General features: G+C 41.2%; 1 long non-coding RNA gene and 1 pseudogene across 1 annotated transcript; one reads left to right on the forward strand and one right to left on the reverse strand.

The window, feature by feature from the left end:
• Positions 1-3,874: 3,874 nt before the first annotated feature.
• Positions 3,875-4,766, reverse strand: LOC120104666 (annotated as a pseudogene).
• Positions 4,767-5,860: 1,094 nt separating this feature from the next.
• LOC120104646 lies at positions 5,861-8,429 on the forward strand. Its single transcript, XR_005507022.1, has 4 exons — positions 5,861-5,870; positions 5,997-7,190; positions 7,300-7,434; positions 7,538-8,429. It is a non-coding gene; the product is annotated as an uncharacterized LOC120104646 (long non-coding RNA).
• The last annotated feature ends 603 nt before the right edge of the window (positions 8,430-9,032 follow it).

A 9,032-nucleotide genomic window follows, 5' to 3' on the forward strand; every position in this document is an offset into this window, starting at 1 on the left:
TTAAGTTGGTTGCCACCTATTTTAGGTTGCATCCTCAATCTTGACAACTCCATTGTATTTCTTAAAATAATTATAGAAAAAATATTTAAAGCTTGTATGCACCATAATTATCAGCTGATAAATTTTAAAGTCCAAATTCGATTTAAATTTAGTAAATGGCACATTTACTTTGAGTGTATGTAAAAGAGGTTTTGGTATGTGAACGACATGCACCGGCATTGGGAAGCTAGCTAGCAAAGGTTACATGCATTATACAACTTGTAAGCATATAACAATTTTTCTTTAGAGAAATGTGATTATGTTAAAGCGATATGTTTCACATATACCTCAATATTTAGAACCATTGCATCAAACAAAGTTGTAGTGAAACTTCTTTACCGTTCTAGCTAACAATAATTAATTAAATCTAACGAGCCTCAACGGACTTTCTCTATATCATCATGGTCCACACATAAGCATCACACTTTTTAATTACGTGTCAAAGGGTTGCGTGCCCATAACCATCTCTGTCTTCATCCCATCACCTTTTCATCTACAATGAGCCTGTCTTCCTACCATCATGCACTTTACATATAACAATCACATTCTCAAATGTCCTAAAAGAAATTCCTCATAACTACTGCTTTGTCTTCAATCCATCCCCATGCCCTCTACCTGTGCACTTGGCTTCTCAGCAGGACCACCATTCTCTCATACTTGTCCCCATCTTATAAACCCTAAAGATACCTCCTCACCATCCCCAAAACAAACTTCCACTCCTCTAATGTTGAGTCGCTTCCCTATGCTCCGCCAATATATGATGTATGTACCTAATGTGTATTTATTTTAAGAGTGTGCAACAAGATGGATTTCTGCATGTTATGGTTATGCGTCGATATTAGGTAACTAGCTAGCAAACGTGACATGCTTTATATAATTTTTAAGCTTAAACTATTTTTCTTTAAAAAGAAAATAATTATGTAAAACCTGATTTTTTGCATATACTAGAAAGTTTGGAACTGCTTAAGTCCACTGCAATCACTACTGGTCCAAGTGTTTTTCTGAACAAAATTGTAGCAAAATGTTTTTTTTACAGTACCAACTAACATGGATCTATAATAAAACTAGTGAACTTCTTATATACTTCCTATTGTCATGCAATCCTCGCATAGCCACCTTATTTTGATAGGTACAGAAAGAGAATCGGTCATAAGTATTGCTTCATTTTACTTAATTCCATCCCCTTTCCCTCTCTCTGGGCACTTGGCTCCCTAGTTGGACCACCATTGCGTCATATAGTTGTCCTCATCTTAGAATCCCTAAAGATAACCACTCAACATCCTCAAAACACACATGCACCTCCTTAATGCTTACTCCATCTATAGATGAGCCCATACATGATACAGTAGCCAGCACATATTTACTTCGAGAACGTGCAAGGTGGATTTTGCCAGGGTTAGGCATCAAAATTGGGCGTCCAGCTTACATTTTTCGACCTTAAATCTTTCTTTTTTCTCTGAAGAAATGTGGTTACGTTAAAAGTGATAGTGTGAAGACCAGGAAAAAAAAATTGGGATTGATGGGCCGGCCTGAAGAGGCCGGGCCCATCATCATTTACAATCGTGCCCTGGGCACGATCGTGGAAGAGGAGGCGACACAGGGGGGGAGGTGATTCGCCGGAGGAGACCGAGTGCCGGAGAAGCAACGGTTTCGAGAACCGGCCGGTCGTGGAGGAGGCCTTAAAGCCCTCTTCCCTTCAGCGAAGACCCCTCACAAGTTGGGTGAAGAGGTCTTGGATCCATGCGTGTAGATCCGAGTTTACTCATGGATTTTTCCTCCGATTTTTCGCCAGAAAAGTTGCCGGAGCACCTCATCGGACTGAGGTAAGCATGGCTCGCCCCTTGCACTTCATTTGCTAGGTTTAGAGCTATGTTGGTTGGATTTTGGCCGGTGAGATCATCGAAGAAAAGTCCGAAATAAGGTACCCCTGTTTCGGCTTCTCTCTTCCGAATCTTGCCGCCGCCGGCCACCGAGTTGGCCGGGATCCATGGTATTTGGGAGTTGATCGGGTCTGTGTGAGGATTGGTGAAGGATTACTGGATTTGGTTGGTGAAGGGGAGTGATGGATCCAAGGTCTTCTTCCTCGTGATCCCATCCTCTTCTTCCCTTCCTCTCGTCGGTTGGCTGCCGGCGGCGACGACTGTGAGTCGTGAGCCATTGTGGCTGCCATCGGGTGGGGGCCGAGCCACCATCATGGTGGCCTTTCATTGATGATGGAGGAGGGGGAGGGGGGGGAAATCATGCCGGTTCTCTTCTTCTCTCCCTCTCTTGGCTGACCACCATCGCCGGCAACTGCAACAGTGGCGGCCGATGATGGTTCAGCCAGTGGTGGCCGAGGGTTGGGATGGTGGTGGCTGCTTCCCTTGGACCAAAGAAAATGAAGGAAGGGAGATGTACTCCCATCCGTGAAGAGAGTTGGGATGGTGGTGGTGTCTTCTTCCCTTCTCTCTCGTTCACCCTCCTTTTGGTCTTTTCACCGAGACCGACCATCGTCGTCGGCATGGCGGCGGCCACGGCTGGCGACGACATGGGTCGATGGTGAAAGGGGGTTGGGCCACCCTGACTGCCCCTAGATCTGGAGGCATTAAGATGTTTGGGGATCTGGTGATGGGCCCTATAGTAGATATGGATTATGGCTTAGAATAATTAATATTAAATGATTTAGTTTGTGATTTATAATTGATGTTGTAGGGGAAGAATCAGCGGTGTCAGGAGGTTTTGATCAGGGGACTCAGCATTTCAGCTCGTAAGTTGTGATTTGAATTCGTGTTGAGTCAGTCTACAAATTCCTGTAAGAATTCTTACAACTGAGCACCTTTATTTATGCATGTATTGAATTTATTATTGGATATATTTTATCAGTATGTTGTTATTAATTTTATGAGCTTGTATGACACATATGAGGTGCACATTTTGTTAATTATGAAAATAGTACGAAATAATTAAATTAGGAAGAATTATCATATTTTTGAGAATACATGAAAATATGTGATATGATGGAAATTTGATTAAATATATAAAATTAGACATGTAAAATGGATTGGACTAGCCTTGTCATGAGATAGCCTCTACGAGCTTATGCGTAGGATAGCTGCCACGAGCTGATGCGTGGGATAGCCTTCACGAGCTTACGCGTGGGATAGCCTCTACGAGCTTATACGTAGGATAGCTTCCACGGGCTTACACGTGGGAAAGCTGCCACAAGCTTATGCGTGATATTTGTACAGTCTTGGACTGGGTCATGATCTTGGTTAGTCCAAAGCCAGAAGTGAAAAACTTTGAAACTTGGGAATCAGATTAATATGAAAGTGGATAACATAATGTGTAAAAGGGTATTTATGTATATGTACTACACTACAAGAAAACTCATCTTTCCCGGCGCTTTTTATAATCTTTTCCGACGCTTATAAGCGTCGGCTAAAGTTCCCGCAACGCAAATAGAAGCGTCGCAAAAGTGTTGGCGATACCGGAGTAGCAAAAGTTTTTGCCGACGCTAGGAGAAAGCGTCGGCAAAAATGGGGCTTTCCTGACACTAATGAAAGCGTCGGCAAAAACGACATTCGCCGACGCTTTAAAGCATCAGGAAAGCCCAAAGAATGCCCAGTTTAAAGAAATGAAAAGGTTTTCACCGACACTTTAAAGCGTCGGTAAATCTATTTTTGCCGACGCTGTTTAGCGTCGGCGTAGCATATAGTTTACCAACGCTTTAAAGCGTCGGCGAAGGCGTGCCACCACTTTATTTACCAACGCTTTAAAGCGTCGGAATTTCCATTTTTTAAAAAAAATAAAAATACGAAAAAAATGGCACCAGCAAAAAAAAATAAACACCAAAATCAGATTAAAAAAGGCTTCAAGGTAGATAATTCATTGCTCTATAGAAGCTTATAATACAATTTGTTTTGGTCATAGTAGTTCACTGTCTTAACAGCTGATACATGAGTTCACTGCCCAAGATGCAGCTATAATTTGATCCCTACATTACAATGCAATGAAAAAATATAACAACTAAACCTGATGCTGGAGTAAAAAAGTATTCTGCCAAGACCTAATTATGGCTTCTGGTTAACTAAGAGGTTCTGCCTATTTCAGAAGACACTAAATTCTTTAGCTCCGACAAGTGTTCATCATTTGATATGTTTAGCATAAGACGCAGGTCTGTCATCAATGCCTCCTGATCCCAGCTAATGGGCCCAGAAGCATAGAATGCCCTCATAGTGGAACACTAAGCATGCAACTCCAACTGATGAATTTCTGCTGCTAATACCTCTTTAGTGGGAAGAGATGATTCTCTTCCCGACCCACAACAACTTTCAGCATCATCTGAACGACGAGACAAATCTTGAGTAAGACCCATTCCAGGACAGTGTGGTGATCTATATGGACTATTGCTGGTACTACAACTACCAACAGAGGATGAGGTACTCTCAGCATCACTGGGTTCTGAACTTGTTACAGGACAATACTTAACATCAATATTTAAGGAAGCATACAAGCATTTCTCACCCAGAACTGTTCGTGGGGAAGCAACAGCATCTACCTTTTCCAATGACTGGGAGGAATGAACTCCAAATATTCGCTCACTCCGTCCATCTTTCTCAATTGCTCTCATCTTTCTGCTAGCTTCATTGCATCTCTCAACAGGTTGTGATGAGACTCGTGGCCTTTTCTTTGTGCCTCTTGTGAAGACAAAAGCATTATAACTTTCTAGGCATGGCTGAGGCATCTGACATTTGGTTTCAGGATAGGCAGTCCGGCTGGACGACTTGACTCCCACGATCTAGATGAGGTAACTGGAATACATCTTCTTCATGAAAGTAAACTATACTAGGTAACTGGACTTCTACATGTCAATTTTTTTGTTGCTTGCTATTTGTATTCTTTAGTAAATTCTATTATTTTTTTCTAGTTTCATTTATGCTGGTGTCTATGCACTTGATACTTATGTGTGGAATACTCCTTGATGGAATGTGGGTGGGAACAAGCGGTGTGAACTAATTCATATCCTGAACTAGTAGCGGTGTTTGAACTTTGAACTGTTGGTTCTCTTAACTATACTAGGCATAGTAGTCATAAGTTGATGGGTTAATTTTTTTTAAGGATGGCTAGGAATTGTTTATCAAACATTTATTGCCATTACCTGTATGTGGAAGAGGGTGATCTCTCGGTATTCTAATTTTTCTTTCTAAATATGATCATAACTTACGAAGGTGGGCTAAATCCATAATTGTATCATGAATTTTCCGTGGTGTAGTAGAAACAAGCCTTGCTGATTTTCTTTCCTGTGCCCAAATTGCTCAGTGCTATGCTGAAAAACAGGCTCTTGGTGAAGTGAGCTAGGAGCTCTTGGATACTCAAGTGAACCCTGCTGTATGGGAGATCAGCGGGCACATGGTGCTGAAGCAAAAGAAAGATTATGAAGAGGCATCAGAGGACTATGCTTGGAGGCTGCTGGCTGAGGTCCTTGATGATGTTATAGGATTGTCTTTTTTTTCTTTTTTGAGTTGTTTTCCTGTAGAGATAGATCCTGTTGTTCTGGTAATTGCTGTTTATATTTCTGACTTAAGAGTTTTGAGCTGGCTGGGTAATTTGTTGTGCTGCTGAACATCCATTTCGGTGTTTTTCTTTGTTTTGCTGTTCCGCTTCTTTTAGCTGCCCTTACTCCTTCCCCTCCACCTTCCCTTCCTTTTATATATTTCTTTAGTACTTCTTTCCCGTTTCATGGATCAGTAAGATGTATGGTGGATTTCCATGTTGAGAGCGAGCAAGCGAGGTTGTGGCTTAAGTCGGCCCACGACACCGTCGTCGTCGAGAAATGCTACCTTGAGAATGAGGTCTGCTTCTCTCTTCCAAGTTACTATAGATGTGGTTTAGTATTCAAGAACTGCATCATATAAAGATGCTCCATAGTTATTGAGGCTCATCGGAGAAGATAACCAAGTATTTTGTTTGGCATGCAGCTTATGAAACTAAAGGAGAAACTTGCAGAGGCCGAAGTGTCCATGAGGAAGCTCTCCCAAGCAGTGAATGGAGCTTCTGGCTACAACGGTGGCGGCGGCGAGGGTGAGGGCAGCCCTACCTCGTCCTTCTCAACAGTTACTTACCATCCTCTAGTTGGAGAATTTGGGGTGGATGGAGAAGCTGACCTCATGTACATACCAGAGTATAATTTTAGTAACTACATGATGGAGTGGGGTAATCTCTTTGGAATGTAAGAAACCATTATCAGTACTGTCATAATTTCGTGATTAATCCGTGTAAATTATGTCATTTTCGCTATTTTAAGTATTTTGACTGATAGAATCCTTCTCTAGTCATTGAACTTGTAAGTACACTTGAAGTAGGTTCTAATTTGTTGTAATTGTTTGCTCTCAATGTAATTCTAGCTGCAGTAGCTTCCAAAGTTTTATGAGAAAAAGAAGTATATAGTTGTATATCTCTTCTTTTTATTTTTGTAAATTCAAAGCTGGCAGCTTATAAGAACAAAGCTCTGGGTATCCTCCACTGACCATGTTTTAAATCCTTAAGAACAAGTAGGTTACTTTTCTGGTAAACGTTTTGCTTCTAAATGAGAAATAAAAAAAAGAAAGCACTGCGTTCTACATTTTTTTAGTTATTCTTTCTTTTTTTTAAAGTCAAGCTGGCAGCTCATATTAACAAAGTTCTTTTAAACCATATTCTCCTGGCAATGCTCTAACTTTCAGTCCAAACTGCAGTATTTACCATGTTGCTAACATGAGGCCTATGCTGTTTGATGTGGATTTGAAGGTTCAAGCAAGTTATCAAGGTGAGCATGTTCCTCTGGTTTCTCTGATGAGCAGATTGAATGGCAAAGCAATTATAGGACACCCTGTTCAAATTGAAATACTCAAAGAAGAACTGATCCACTTGTTTCTAGAAATCTTTTTGGTCTGGATGAAAATACAGCATGCCCACCCTGTTAGCCTTGGAGGTTGCAATTCTTCTGGTTCATTTATTCATAGTGGTTTTTCACCTTCTGTTACAGCATCCTCCTCTGCTGGAGTTCTTAGGCAGATACCTTGCAGAGTTGAGCTTACTTGACTATGGCTGTGTTCAGTTCTTGCCATCAGTAGCTGCTGCTTCAGCTCTTTTTTGTTGCAAGATTGACTGTTAATCGAAAATCCAACCCTTGGGTAAGAGCATGTTACTCCAAATGTTTATGGTTTCAGTTACAGGGCTTCTTAGTATATATACTGCCTGTCTTTCTTGGATGTGCCCAATTTTCTTGATGCATTTTTCCAGAACAAAATACTTCAACACTGCAGTGATTATAGGCCGTCTGAGCTAAAGTAGTGCATTCATGCCATACATGATTTGCAATTGAACAAGAAAGGATCCTCTTTGTTGGCTATTAGAGAGAAGTACAAGCAGCATAGGGTAGGTTCCTGTCTTCTACCCTGCCATCAGTTTTACTTAGTAGTTGCAAGATTCAAAACCTTAAGTTCAATTTCATTGGGCTGACGAGCACTCTGTTGAACAGTTAAAGTGTGTATCTGCATTGCTTCCTCCCTCAGAGATTCCTGCGTCATATTTTGAAGACCTCAAAGAATAATTTTCACAAGGAGAATTGTGATGTGGGACCGAAAGAATTGATGCTCCGTGATTAGATAACCTGAAGCTGGAAAATGGATGATTCAAGCGAGATACCTGAAGCTCCTGCAATGTCTTTGAAATTTTCCATCTTACCTTCATACCTTGCTCCGAGGATGCAGACGAGAAACACAGAGGAGATCTTTTGCTCCAGAAGCCATCAAAACTTGCTGGGCATTGTTCCTTCTAACTTAAAAGAAGTAATCAAACTTTGGCATTGACATCACTAGATTTTATGTATCATAAACCTCGCAACAAGAAGTCTTTTAAGGCATCATTTTTGTATGATTTAGAATCTTTCACTCAATCTCCAAGATGGAATTGTACCCAATCAAGATCCTCCTTTTTTATGTTTAAGCATAATAATATGTTAATCCTTGTTCATTGTCTATTTAGATGTTTTATAATTGTCGTCTGAAATTGAGTTGCTGTGTGATAGTTGAGCCTCTTAAGAAGACATCTGTGTCTTTTTCAAGGGACACAGCCTTGGATGGTGAAGATGCTGGTGGTCTTCAATATAGAGACAGAGAAAGCAAACCTCAAGTTCACAACTACCAGAAGTTCGCAACCCATAGGTTTGACTATGCCGACGCTTTTAAGCGTCGGCATAGTCCAAAACAAAATACGGCATGAAGCGTGGGTTGAAGTACGCCGACGCTTTTAAGCGTCGGGTTTGTATAAAATGAACGACGCTTAAAAGCGTCGGCATAGTCAAACACAAAATACGGTGGGAAGCGTCGGTTGAAGTACGCCGACGCTTTTAAGCGTCGGGTTTGTATAACGTGAACGACGCTTAAAAGCGTCGGCATAGAGCGACGACGCTTTTTTGACGCGTCGGGTTAAACCCGACCCACGCCCACCTGCCCGACGTCTGACCCACGCTTTGTGATGCGTGGCTGGAAATTCGCCGACGCTTAAAAGCGTCGGGATAGACCAAAAAAAGCGCCGGGAGATATTCTTTCTTTTGTAGTCGACTGTTGGAAATAATTCAAACCTGAAGAGAATAATCAATTGCATTTTGTTTTTTGAATAAGTCAGAACGTGTCTAGTTCGTTGCTAGGATGTTGGGCCTGTTTGCTAGTATGTAGGACAGTTTTAACTAATGCTATGATGTAGGACTATTTGTGTTTGTTAGAGAAAAAACAGGGCAAGTGTAGAACGTATTTACTTCCTTGTCAAGTCATCGAGTTTATTTAAGAGTACTCTGTTATGTGTTCTAAGTGTGTGTAAAAAAAAAAAAGGATTTATCAATACAACTGAGTCTTTGTTTTTTCAGATTTTCTGTATCCTCCACAGCAGGTTCTTGTTTTTCTGTTCCCTGTATTCTCTACAGATTGGTATCAGAGCCTGGTTCGGTGAGAAAGGTGGCCGGACAGATCTAGTAG

Source organism: Phoenix dactylifera, unplaced genomic scaffold (genome assembly GCF_009389715.1).
Source record: "Phoenix dactylifera cultivar Barhee BC4 unplaced genomic scaffold, palm_55x_up_171113_PBpolish2nd_filt_p 000064F, whole genome shotgun sequence".
Classification (NCBI taxonomy): domain Eukaryota; kingdom Viridiplantae; phylum Streptophyta; class Magnoliopsida; order Arecales; family Arecaceae; genus Phoenix; species Phoenix dactylifera.